We start from the raw sequence: 14,546 nt of genomic DNA, 5'->3' as shown, positions 1-14,546 counted from the left end.
GGTTAAGCATTCAGCTGCTAACCAAAAGGTCAACAGTTCAAATCTACCAACCGCTCCTTGAAAACCCTATGGGCTAGTTCTACTCTGTCCTACAGGGTTGCTATGAGTTGGAACCAACTTGACAACAACGGGTCTGGTATGTCTTTCCACAGTGAGCAGAGGGGATGAGACTAGAACTTGCAATGCTCAGAAATGGGAAATCAAGTAAGAGATCTGGAGGTGAGGACTCAGATGAGCATTTGGGGGTCAGGAAGCTCATAGATCTTCAATATCAAAATAAAGCATTTTGAAACACTTGTAACAAGAAAACCTCGAAAATGAAGTGGCTCCTGCCTCAGGTAGGAAACTTGTGACATAGTTTTTGCTGGAAAAGGAAACAATAAATGATACAACCTGCTAAGGTCTGAGGAAGGGGAATTCAGCCTGGCTGAGATGGGATTTCAAGGAATTGGCATAAGGGCTGATTGTAATATAGGAAGAAAGTAGGCAGGCTTAATTTGGTTAAGGTGTGTAGTGTAGAGTCAGAAATAAAGTCAATTCCATGGGGAACCCAAGGCCAAGAAGGGGAGAGTGTTAATGTGCCCTGGGGTTGGCAACGAAAGTCAGAAAACAATATGTGTATTAATTATTTATTGAGAAACTAATTTACTCTGTTAACCTTCACCTAAAGAACAAAAAATGAATAAATGCATTTGAATTCACCTTAAAAAAAATCACTTACTAGATAGTTGACAAGAATTATTTTAGGTGAAGGTAAGGACAACACACAATACAGGGTAAGTCAGCTCAGCTGGACTAAACCAAAAGCTAAGAAGTTTCCTGAATACAACCAAACACTTCAAGGGACAGAGTAGCAGGGGTGGGAGTCTGGGGACCATCATTTCAGGAAACATCTAGGTCAATTGGCATAACAGTTTGTTAAGAAATGTTCTGCATCCCACTTTGGTGAGTGGCCTCTTGGGTCTTAAAGGTAGCAAGCAAGTGGCCATCTAAAATGTATCAATTGGTCCCAACCCACCTGGAGCAAAGGAGAACAAAAAATACCAAAGACACAAGGAAAATGTTAGCCCAAGAGACAGAAAAGGCCACGTAAACCAGGAACTCCATCAGCCCAAGACGATAAGAACCAGATGGTACCCTGCTACCACCAGTGACTGCCCTGACAGGGAACACAACAGAGTCCCTGAAGGAGTGGGAGAAAAGTGGGGTGCAGAACTCAAATTCTAGTAAAAAGACCAGACTTGATGGCCTGAATGAGACTGCAGGGACCCCAGAAGACACGGCCCCCAGACTCTCTGTTAGCCCCAGACTAAAACCATTCCCAAAGCCAACTCTTCAGACAAAGATAAGACTTGACTATAAGACATAAAATGATACTGGTGAAGACTGTGCTCTTTAGTTGAAGTAGATAAAAAAAAAAAAATCATGGGACTAAATGGGCAGCTTCTGTCCAGAGGCGAGATGAGAAGGCAGAAGGGGACAGAAGCTGGTTGAATGGACATGAGAAATACAGGGTAGAGAGGAGGACTGTGCTGTCACATTGCAGGGAGAGCAACTAGGCTCACATAACAATGTATGTATATGTCTTTGTGTGAGAAACTGACTTGAATTGTAAACTTTCACTTAAAGCACAATTAAAAAAAAACAAAGTCAATTCCTTAATGCCTGAGAGGACAATTAGCAAAAAGATATTATTTTACTTATACATCAACTCAAAAGAGTTAACTATTTATTTAAGAAAAACTTCTGCTTTTAAACCAGAGGCTTTCAAATGTAAAAGTATTTGCTGAATTTGGCTTTCTGATACAAATGCAAAGAAAACCAAACAATTGTGGAAACCCAAATATGTTTGCATTTGGAGCAACAACCGACAGAGATAAACAAAAATAAACCTTGCTAAAAAAAAAAAAATAGAATTCAAGAGAACGTTGCTAACTGTGCCCTTGGCATCTTTCATCTTAAAAATTGCCACTTAAGTTTGCTGTTATGATTGCTAACAGCAGTGCTATCTGTAAAAGTACTAACAACTATAGCACTCTCGCCTATTGCCAGCTCGATGGAGAACAGAAAGTTCACTTACTAATGAGGATGGAGAGGTGAGATTGGAGCATAGCAAAAAGGGGACTGCAATAGTGGCATCTTGCAATTAATTAAGACTCTAGTACTGGCAGCATCTCGTTTAAACAAAAAAGAATACCAGCTAATAGCATTTACTGAAGAAGAAGTTGTTTGAAAAAAAAAAGAGTTGCACATTAACAAATTTAAATAAAAATAAAATAGCTTTAGAAGTTGACTTTACCCACCTTAAAAGTAGGCTTACCAAAGTGTGATTTACTAACTTTAAATATTTCTAAGAGAGGATAATAGTGACAAAATATAACTTGATTACATTTACATTTTAAAATGTTTGGAGTTGGAAAAAATGTAGGTGTTTTTAATGTGGCAGTATTATAGAAATCCTAATAAATACTCAGCTGTAATAAAATTCTACATGTGTGGGTGGCTTGGTGAGGAAAGCAGAAAAAAACTGCCAAATAAAAAGAATCCGAGTTGCAATTTAAAGAAAAAAATCTGAGTTGTTATATACCTTTATTTGTATTACCGATTTGTGTGAAACTAAACATTATCTGGTAAAGAAACTCACCAAACCAAACTATCTAATACAGTAAATCATAAAAGCAAACTGGATTTCAAATGCAGTTTACCACATGCCTGATTTTTTTCCCTCAGAATGCAATTAAAAATACAGTCTTTTCATGTGTAAGTACTTTAGCTATATGAAAAGCTTAAATGTATGATGAAAACCAGCTGAAAATGAATCATATTGTTTCCCTAAATCATGAAACAGACTGAGGGTGCTGGATTAACTCATTTCAGGTCAAATCTCAGTGTTCTTCTGCCCGCAAAAGAAAGCTACAAGCAGTGGATTCAGTTAGAAAAAGCAACAGCCTACACGGTTTAAGGGTTCTTCTCCACATCAGCTTTTTCTACATTTCAGCATTAAGTGGCTCCTCTTTCTGTTGTGGAGAAAATTGTTTAAAATAGTCTTCAACTTGAAATAAAGGAGACTTATTAAAATTCATAAGCAATCTAGTGTTTTCACTTAAAACCAGTTGAAAGTTCTTTTGAGAAAGTCTACAGAGAAATCTTCAGGAGAAAAGGCACAGTCACTCGCTTTATTTATTATACATTCAGATTCCTTGGGTGAGCAGTTTTCATTTGCCTTTGAGCTTCTAAGCTTTTAAACGCCTTCCAGACAACCTACACAGTCAACATTTCTTCAGCCCAGGCTAAGCCCGCACCTAAACCTGCAAACCACAATGAAGCAGCAAAGCATTGGGTTTCCATTACTTTAACCATGGAATACCCTTATAATTAAGCCAGGTGTGATGCTTTATTTTGTTATTATTGTTTTGTTAAGTCAGCTGCCCCTTCATTTTCAGTGTTGCTGACAAAGGTCTTTTTAAGTCTCCTAGAGAATTAAGTTTCTTGACAAACTTATTTGGCAGACCTGAAGAGTGTTATAGTCTTCCCACGCTTTTAAAAAGAATCTCAAGCTTTAGGAAATTTATTTTCAAAAACAGGATAACCTGGGGCCTATATTTAATTAAAGGCAAAAGAGTGACACGTTGAGTTATTTCTCACATTTCTTAAAAATAATGAATCGTTGCAGCCATGTTACTTTAAATTTAATTCAATAAATTAGAGGTTTTTTTTTTCTTTTGCTGTAATGCTTCTTACTAGATACCTCTGTTGAGTGATTTTGTATAAGTGACCCTACAGCTCTTCTGCCTTAAATATTTCGTGGTTTTATTGTTTGTTTTGAGTTGCAGGGTCCATGCCTTTATTTAAGTGAGGGCTCTCTGCTAAATGTTCAGACAAATATAAGGGTAAAATATAACTTTGAAAACTAAAGGGAAAAGCACAAAACCTTCCCTTCAGCTTTGCAGTAAAGAATTATGCGTTCTTCCAGGATGCCTAAGTGAAAGGAAAAACCTGCCAATTCGAAATTGCAAGCTATTTTCTGTATCCAAAATGAGACTTGAATTTACATTTAAGGCAGATTGTCCATTTGTTCCAGAAAACTAATTCAAGAAAGAGAGTGTTTTAATTAAAAAAAAAAAAGTTTTAAAAAAGTAACTCAATAATACCCCTGGGAAGGAGTACAAGGTCCGCCATTAATCTACTGTCCATATTTTAGAAGGAGAAGTTAAGGATTCTATTAAGTAATGTAAGCTGTGATGTCTGAGCCAGACTTCCACACATTTTGGAGAGATTTGGAGGGAGAAAGTGTGTCTCGACTATATGGAGTGTCCCGTGCTGAAAATTCTTGATCCTAGAGTGTTGATAGGGTTCTTGTGTGTGCAACTGTCTGCAGGAGGGCTGGGGCTGAGGCTGTAGAAAGGCACAGAGACTTGGAATTCTTCTGATGCTGGTGAAGAAACTAAAAATGAAATGGTTTGGACTTGACCTATAGGTTCCTAGGTGGCACAAACAGTTTGTGCTTGACTGGTAACCGAAAGGTTGGCAGTTCAAACCACCCAGCAGTACTGCAAAAGAAAGGTCTGGCAATCTGATCCCATAAAGATTATAGCCAGCTGGATGGGCCACCTTATTTGTTTTGTATAATATTTCTCATCATCTGTGAGGATTGGTAGCTGTAGGGTAATGGTATTCAGCTATATGTATCCCCTCCCTAATGGAATCAGCTTTGCTGTCCCCTAAAGCATGCTGGGGATGAATTCGGGATAGACTCGGGCTAAGGTACAAGGCCCAGAGTGACATGACTGGGTCAGTGGCCAAGGCCGAAAAGTGCCTTAGCAACGAGAAGAAAAACATCTGGGCCTGGACATGAAGTCCCTGGGAACATTGACTGCCTAAGGATGTGGGAGAAAAGCGATAGCCTTGGTCCCAGCTGGAATGGTGTGTAAGGTTGAGTCCCTTGCTAGGTGGTTGCGAAAAATACTCCAGCTGGCCGCCACTGAAGAGCAGCTACTTGCCCATGTCAGTAATGTTCCCTGAACATATGAATCTGGAAAGGGCTATGTGTCAGTTTTTTGGATTATCTGCCAGGATGCTCAGCGAGGGTCTTTCCTTGCTGGGGCTGTCCCCCGACAGTAGTTAATGCCAATTGAGTAACAGCTAAGTCATCAAAGAGCAATTAATATGCATATATTGGAAGTAAGAGGAAGTTGACATGGAAACACCGAATTGTTGTATGCTGGGAATAGCCAAAGAAGGGGATATTGCCTCAGGAGCATACAGTTTTGTTCATGAAGGAGCATTATGACTGGAGGAGGCCTTTAAATACCACAATTACATTTCTGAAACTCTTATCATACCTGCAGCTCCTTTACTTAGATTGAATGCTAAACAACTGGATGTATATAAAATATTAAGCTATCTACATTTCAAGTTCGATGATACAGAAAATTATAGCTAATAAAGTTAAAAGGGAAAAATCAATGTTTCATAGTTTATGGGGCTACTAGAAGCAGTCTGCTTTATTTCAAACCACATGCTGAGTTCACACTTGTTTTCCTGGTAAGTCAGCACAGCCTGTAACTACATCCAGCAGCCCACGAAGGTGTGACAGTCTAATCTTAAAATTGTAATAGGAAAGACAAAATTTACCATATATAACTGAACTTTTTTTTTTCCTGCCTCAAGTTATATTTGAGAATTGTTATGAGATCTTTTAGTTAAACAACCACAGACTTTTGTGTACCAAAGGACTTTATCAACAAAGTGAAGAGACAAACTACAGATTGGGAGAAAATTTTGGAGAGCTGTACATCAGATAAGGGTTTAGTATAGAGAATATATAAAGAGCTCCTACAACTTAACAACAAAAAGACAATCGAAAAATGGACAAAGGACTTGAATAGACATTTCACCAAAGATGGTATACAAATGGCCAACAAGCACATGAAAACTTCATTAGTCACTTTGCTGTTGTTGTCAGGTGCCGTTGAGTTGATTCCGACTCATAGAAACCCTATAGGACAGAGTAGAACTGCTCCATAGGGTTTCCAAGGAGCAGCTAGTGGATTTGAACTGCTGACTTTTTGGTTAGCAGTGGAGTTCTTAACCACTATACCACCAGGGCTCCAAAACCATAATGAGATACCACTTCACCCCCATTAGAATGGCTATGATCAAAAAAAGGAAAATAACAAGTGTTGATGAGCATGTAGAAAAGTTGGAATTGTCACCCATTTCAGGTGGGAATATAAAATGGTACAGAGAAGTTTGGCACTTTCTCAAAAAGTTAAGCATAGAACTACCATATGACTGAGCAGTCCTAATACTAGGTATGTAATCCAAAAAAGAATTGAAAGCAGGAGCACAAACAGAAACCTTTAAACCAGTGTTTACTGTAGCACTCTTCATGATACCCAAAAGGTGGAAACAGCTGAAACGTCCATCAACAGATGAATGGATAACAAAATGTGGCACATACTTATAAAGGAATATTACTCAGTCATGAGGAGAAATGAAGTTCTGATACATGCTACAACATGGATGAAACTTGAAAACATTATGCTGAGTGAAATGTCAGACACAAAACAATAATCACTGTGTGATTCCACTTATATGAAATAGGCAAGGGCATAGAAACCAAAGTTTATTAGTGCTTACCAGGTTTGGGAGGGAAAGGGGCACTGAGTTTCTGTTAACAGTGGTGGAATAATTTGGAAACAGAGCGATGATGGTTGTGCAATGAATTGTACGTGTAAAAATTGTTGAAATGGCAAGAGTTTTGTTATATATATTTTTACCACAATAAAAAAAATTAAAAACCACAATAATTTGCTTACTCCTTTACACTATTCAAAGTGTTCTCACAGAAAATATCTTATTTTCACTCACGTCAATTCAAGGAAGAAGGTAGGACAAGAACTAAGGTTTAAAGGGAAAAATCAATGTTTCATATTTTATGGGCTACTAGAATCAGTCTGCTTTATTCAACGTATATTTTGAGTTCACACTTATCTCCCGTTCACAAATGTCCTAAAACTTTAAGTAGCTAAAACCTCTAAATGTTTCTGTCTTAGTCTGGGTTCTCTAGAGAAGCAAAATCAGTAATGCATATAAATACATAGAGATTTATATTAAGGAAACAGCTCATGTAACTGTAGGGGTTGTAACATCCCAAGTCCTTGGATCAGGATAGAGTCCTTTCCCAATTCACGAAGCTGCAGAAGCTGGTGAACCCAAGATGAGCATGTTGGAGAGCAGGGATCTTGCTCCCAGGTTGTGACAGTCTAGGAATCCCCAGGCAAGACAGCAAGTTTTCTCCTGAGTCAGCTGCGGGGGTTGGCGAACCCAAGATAGGCAAGTCAGGGAGTAGGACTCTTGCTCACAGGCTATGAAGATCGGCAAATCCCAGGATGGACAGGTAAGCTGCTAGCTCAATCCCAAGAACCAGAGGACAGACAAGAGGCAGCTGCTGGATCTAGAACAAGCCAACAACCTTTGCAAGGTGAGCAGGAAGGAAGGCAGAGAGATGAAGGCTGAGGGGACGGTGAGCAGGGACAGGGCCTACCCCCACCAGTACCACCCAGCAGATTCCATCGTGGGGGTATCACATATCAGAGTTCAACAGGAAGGTGATCACAACATTATACAACTGCCAAAACACTGGGAATCACGGCCCAGCCAAGCTGACATACAATCTTAACCATTACTGCTTATATCCACCTGTTAGGGATTGAATCTCTGCCCAATAATTAGGTTGAAGTCCTAACCCCTGGCACCTGTGGATGTGATCTTGTTTGGAAATAGAGCCTTTGAAAATGCTACCAATTAACATGAGGTAACCCAGGAGTAGAGTGGGGCCCAATCTAATGTAACTGGTGTCCTATAAAAGAGGACAAGAGACACAGAGAGACAGACAGGGAGAAGACAGCCATCTAACAGTTAGGCCGCAGCTGCAAGTGGAGGAACACCTGAGGCTGCCAGAAGCCAACCAAGATAAGAATGGATCTTTCCCTAGAGTCGTGGGAGAAAGCATAGTCTGTCAGACACCCTGAATTCAGGCTCTAGCTTCTAGAACTGTGAGACAATAAATTTCTGTACTTACAAGCCACCCAGTTTGAGCTACTGTGTTGCGGCAGCCCTAGGAAGCAAATTCCCCACCTTTCTTTTTTCTCCTGGAATTTCTGCAGAATACAGGGTAGCACTCAATAGCTCCATGGCTTACATGTGCAAGTCAATACAAAGCTTTCTTACATTAAAAAAAAAAAAAAGACAAATGCCTTGTCTTCTCAGAAGCATGTCTTACCCAAACAGGACCCTTGTGTGAGGCCTAGAGGGTTGATCTAGGTACTATCAGGAAGCAGAACCAGCACCATCATAGGCTTCTAAGAGTCAAGTTTCTGAATCTGTATCATTTTAAAACAGCCAGCCAGAGCTGAAAGTTCTCTCTCTTAAGGTTTGTCATCATTTGTTCTCAGCTAAGTCTCCAAGGATGGTCAAACTCCTGAGAATTTAAAGAAGTCAACCTTTCTCACAATTAACAAGCACTGGCTCTCCTGGATGTGGCAATGGCAAAACTGGACAAGGTCTGAAGCAGAACATTCCAAAACTCACTTAGTTACATGATTCTGGAGTTTTCAATTAGAAACTTAGAGAAAATATCCATCAAACATCCTCATGTAGGCCCAAATAAGACCAAATTAGGAAAGTTCCCCTGACAGATATGATGTTTTCCCATATTTCTGTTGGCCACAGCTCAGGGTTCTAAGTGAGACAGGATGAGAGCCTAAGGCTTGAGTCCTGATTCCACAAAGCAGCCATGTGGCCTTGGTCAAACTGATTACTTTTGTCACCCATCGCTTTCACATTTGTAAAATTGCAATAATAGGAGCTACATTGCTCGCCTTGTGGTTTTGTTGATGAGATCACATGGCGTAAAACATAAAATTATTTCTCAAACTGCAGACCGTTATATAAATTGTTGTTGTTAGCTGTTGTCGAGTCAGCCAGACTCATAGCGACACTATGCTCAAGGGAACAAAACATTGCCTGATTCTGCACCAACCCTATGATGGATTGCAGATTGGCCCACAGAGTTTTCATTGGCTGATTTTCAGAAAAGATTTCCTGTCCATCCAAATAAATAAATAATAAAGTCAATTCCAACTCATGGCAAACCCCACGTGTTACAGAGTGGAACAGAGATCCATAGGGTTTTCTTGGCTGTAATCTTTATGGAAGCAGATCAGCAGGACTTTCTTCTGCTAGGTGGGTTAGAAATGACAAGTTTTTAGGTTACTAGTCGAGTGTAAGCCTTATTCTCTCCGTATAGACAGTATGTAATAGAACAAGTTTGGGTCTTCACAGTTGTTTGGAGCACTGGGACCTAGAGTAGAGCCTCTCACTTGTCCCCCCTTTTGCTCACTACTCTCTACTCTTTCTTGCATGAACCTGGTGCTTGGCCTGCTGGGCTTTGTCTCATGCTCTGCCCCTTGACTTGATGACAGAGTCCATTTATCTGTTTATCTGTGTTGACTCTTGGCAAACACCCTGTCTGACAAAGTTCTGTTCCCCAGGACTCCATTCAGGTGTGGATTACCCAATAAGCAATGTAAGAATGTGCTTAGGGCATCAACAAAACAGGGGTACCAGCTATCCAAAGCAAAGACCCATAGACACCAAGCAGACAGGACACAAGGAAAAGCGAATGCGTTAGTAGAAGGGAACTGGCAGGGCACTAAATGAAATTGATACCAGCTCCAGTGCCTGAGAATATGCCAGCCGAGATAATGTTCACTCAGGGTCAGAAGGGTGCCCATGCACAAGATTTTTTAAGGTATGAGCCCCCTACCACTTCAACATGTCCTTTGACACCTGTCTCCTATGGTCCCTTCCTGTGTAATTCAAACTGCTTATCTTGGAGGGTCTCTTGGGAGCACACTGTTTCTTTTTAATAAACAAGAGGTGGGGGTGGGCTGTCAAGTCTAACTCTTGCTACATTCACCCAATATATAACTGCATCCAACATGAGCAATTATGGGGCAAGGTCAGATTATATTAACAAATAACAGGTCTCTGATCCATTTTGAGAGAACCATCTTGTACATCCATGTCTGCTGATCCAGCAACTTCAGCCAGGACAGTCAGCAATGCTCTTTGCCATGATACAAACACAAGGGCATGCTCTTGCACATGTCCTGGTAAACAACCAATGGGAACTGCAGTCCCAGATGACAAACAAAAGAGAGGGAACTAGAATAAGTTGACCATTACAATGAAATCAATCAAGTTATTTTTAACTCTGTAGTATTTATGTACAGAGTTATGCCCTAAGTTTTGTAAACAATAATATTTATAACTTTAATCTTAAAATGTTTGGCATACACACGGATGCAATCTAGCACATATTTAATATAATACTAAGATGGGCAATAATTTGAGATAATATTAACAGAGCAAACATCTGAAAGATACTGGAAATATTAATATTTATCTTACATGAAAAGTTTTAATGTAGGTATCAATTAAGTTTCATTTTTTATTTTCTGTAATATGGTACACAGTGCTTGATATTGTTCTATATATGCTAATAAATGAGATATTAGGCAAATTAAGAGGATGCAAAATTCAATATTTATTTATCATGCAAAGTATGTTTTCTGCTTTGCTACGAGTGTGTTTCTAAATTCTTCTTCCAAGAGAGCAACAAAGTATGTTTATCAGAACATTACATTTACATTTTATCAGAATATTTACCTACCTCCATGTAATGAAATTGAACAATTGCTCAAGAAAATAAATTAAATGAATATTTAGAGAATAAAAATTATATAAATGTATTTTATCTTCCATTTCCCTTCAGACTGACTTTCTTTTAAGAAATTGATTGGTGTTGTTATGGCTCACAAAACAAACTTGCTTGTCGAGAAGTGGGGCTACTGTTATATCAAACATATAGGTAAAAGTATTATTTCAAGACTAACAACACTCGTCAACATCTATGAAGGGTCTACCAAAAAACATCATACAACAATCGAAGGAAATTATTTCCAACTGCCTTGCGAGTACTATTTCTTTGACTGTCTCAGACCTGAAGACCAAAATCAAATGTCCCGAATCAATTTTTTTACTTCCTAATTTTCAAATATAGATTTTTGTGTTAACATCCAAATTTAAAAGTAATTTTGTTTTATAAATTTTACTTGTTTTATAAATTTTCCTTATGTTCAATTATTCCAAATTTATATGCTATAGTAGAACCAAATTTAAAAAGTGACAAATTTTACATCCAGCATGAAACAGCAGCAACTAAGTAGAGCACAAAATCCAAAATTCCCAAAAGACAAGAAGAAAAGGATTTTTGAATCCCTAAGACAATTCCAAAATTAACTTTCTTTTTAAAACATAGTGAATCAGAAGAGACTTCTTCCACCGAATGCCTGAGTTTAATGGGTACTAGTACTGCCAGTGCTGAAACTGCTAATAGTATGAATACAACAGAATTTGTTCCAAATCCTGCAGTAAAAAAAAAAAAAATTAATAATGAAGTGGAAAGGGTTTCCTGGTGGCATAGTGTTTAAGAGTATGGCTGCTAACCAAAAGGTCGACAGTTTGAATTCACCAGATGCTCTTTGGAAACCCTATGGGGCAGTTCTGTTCTGTCCTATAGGGTCGTTATGAGTTGGAATTGTCTCGATGGCAACGAGTTTGTTTGTTTGTTTGTTTTAAAAGAAGCCAAGAGATTGTCAACATCACAATGGACCATTTGAAAATTCATGTTGAAAATTTCTGGATGGTAAACAAAGTTCTGTAGCCAGAAAATATTTCTAGAGTGCAAAGCTAATGGTGAAATATATACGAGAGAGTGACTACTCTGTTCTCCATCAATCAGCTCTGTGTATTGTTTTGTTTGCAACTATTCAGTCCTAAATTATTTAATTCTCAATTTCCTATGGATGGATTTAGTGATTGGTGCAGCTCAAATATGATTGATAAACATAAAAACAATTCAACTCACAGAGATTGTATGTTATCATATTTAAATGAAGACATGGTTTTGGCTTACCTCGTGAACTAGAAACACAAATTGATGAAAAATGCAAGTATTAGAAAGCCATTTTGCAGTGTGTTGTTGCTGTCATTATAACAATCACTGAACATGGACTATCTTTCTGAGGAAGAAATGAAGTATGAGCCATTTAAAGCAAAATTGGTAAAAGTCAACTCTTCCTTGTGGGAGATCAGCAGAATTTTACATTGATTATTGAAACAACTAAGCTCACTGACTCATTTTCTTTGTTGTAGAATATGCGGAACATTCTTTTTGTAGAAAATGTAGTATATAGTAAAAATTTTATAATCCAGTTCATCTCATTTTGCTAAAATGCCATATGCCTCTTGTGTGTCCTGCTGCTAATATTATAGTCACATTTAAAAGGAAGTCACATCATGGATAACTAAGACACACACACAAACACGCATATATATACATACATGTATATGTATGTATATAACTCAAATAACCCCTTCAAATGCTTGAGTAAACAGAGGAGTGGGCACCACAGATTATCACTGCTTAGGGGAGTCCTGGTGGTGCAGTGGTTAAGAGCTCAGCTGCTAACCAAATGTTGGCAGTTCAAATCTGCCACCCACTCCTTGGAAACATATAGGAAACTTCTACTTTGTCCTATAGGGTCATTATGAGTTGGTTAGGACACTCACATGCCTTAATCCAGCCCTGACTCCATCCCAGTATCAGCAGGTCTGGCTAGTGCCCCTCCGAGGATTTGCCTCGGAGGGAGGAAGGGACATAGTTCCTCTTCTTATCTCACTACTCACATCCCCATTTCCTAGGTGCTAGTGAGTGGCCCTGCACAGGGACAAAAGACAATCCTGTGGGACCTAGCTAAGAACAAACAGGAGCTGGTGTGCTCTCCACAGGGGTCTGCACCAACATGAGCACTGATCAGCACATCCTAGGGGCACAAGGGGCCATGTCCACCTGTGTGACCCTGGATCCCACTCTGGGACTCACTCCAGATGCCTTGGTAATCAGGAAGTAAAGACTTCTTCTCTCATTTCTGTTCAGGGGCAGATCACCATCCAATGGCCAGGAAAGGGAATACCACCTGCTGCCCTGTACATGCCAACCCTTTACACTGATGAGATCCTTTGTTGTTGTTAGTTGCTGTGGAATTGGCTCCAACTCATAACAGCCTCCCTGCTTCATCCTCACAATCACTGGTATGTTCCAGTCCATCATTGAAGCTATTGTGCCAGTCCATCTCACCAAGGGTCTCCCTCATCCTTGTTAACTGTCCACCAAACATGATGTCCCCCCTAGCAATTGGTCTTTCCCAATGACATATCCAAACAAATGATTTGGAAAATGTTCTGCTGTGATCCATAAAATCTTAAATTGGCTAAGTTTTGGCAGTAGATTGCCAGGCCTTTCTTCCTAGTCTATCTTACTCTAGAGGCTCTGCTGAAACCTGTCCACCATGGATTACTCTTTTGGTATTTGAAATACCAGTGGCATAGCTTCCAGCATCATAGCAACACTCGAGCCACCTCAGTATGACAAACTGAGAGATGGGTGGTAGGATAAGATCCCTAGTGAAACTAAATATCACAAGAAGAGCTTAGAGATATTCAGACTGTCCCATTTCTTTGCTCCAAATTTAAGGCAAAGAGCCAGAGTCACACTACTACTTACGACACACAGGAAAAATCCTTGACGGAATTTTGAGTCTTTGCACGGTGAGGTATTTTAAATTCTTACAAGCAATAGAAAAAGAAAAGAAAACTGCCATTTTAAATGCCTACATGTGCCAAGCACAGTGACAGATGCTTTACAACGTGTCTTAGGCTGGGACCTCTAGAGAAGCAAAACCAGTGATGCATGTATATATGTGTATATACACATAAAGAGAGAGAGGGAGATTCTAGCTGAAGGAAATGGCTCATGCGGTTGTTCAGGCTGGCAAGTCCCAAGGCCATAGGTCAGGTATCAGGCTGGAGGCTTCTTCTGTCTCACATAGCTGCAGGGGTTGACAAACCCAAGACTGGCAGATCAGACAGGAAGCTGCTGGCTCACACGCTGAGGAGGCTGATGAATCTCAAGATCGGCAGGTAAGATAGTAGCTCAAGAACTGGAGCTCACATGATGATTAGCCAGATGCAGGATCCAGAGCAAGAGCCTTGCTGGAACATCCACTTCTATATCGAAGGCAGGCCACACCTCCAAGGAAACTCCCTTTCAACTGATTGGCTGCTTACAGCAGATCTCATCATAGAGTTGATTACATCACTGCATAACTGCCAAATTACATCATTACATAACTGCCAAACTACATCATAACTGTCAAATTGCTGAGAATCATGGCCCAACCAAGCTGACGCACAACCTTAACCATTTGACTTTGTCTAATGTTCACAACAGCTTGGTATGGCAGCTTATGGACATCGTTCCTTTCATAAGTTCCCATTTTAACAGCTCGGCCTTTCACTGGCATAATCAATTCAGGAAAACTGGCCACTCTAGCTTCCCTTACAACTAGGATTCA

This window comes from Elephas maximus, chromosome 14 (genome assembly GCF_024166365.1).
Source record: "Elephas maximus indicus isolate mEleMax1 chromosome 14, mEleMax1 primary haplotype, whole genome shotgun sequence".
In the NCBI taxonomy this organism is placed as follows: Eukaryota; Metazoa; Chordata; class Mammalia; order Proboscidea; family Elephantidae; genus Elephas; species Elephas maximus.
Note: the sequence above shows the minus strand (reverse complement) of the source record.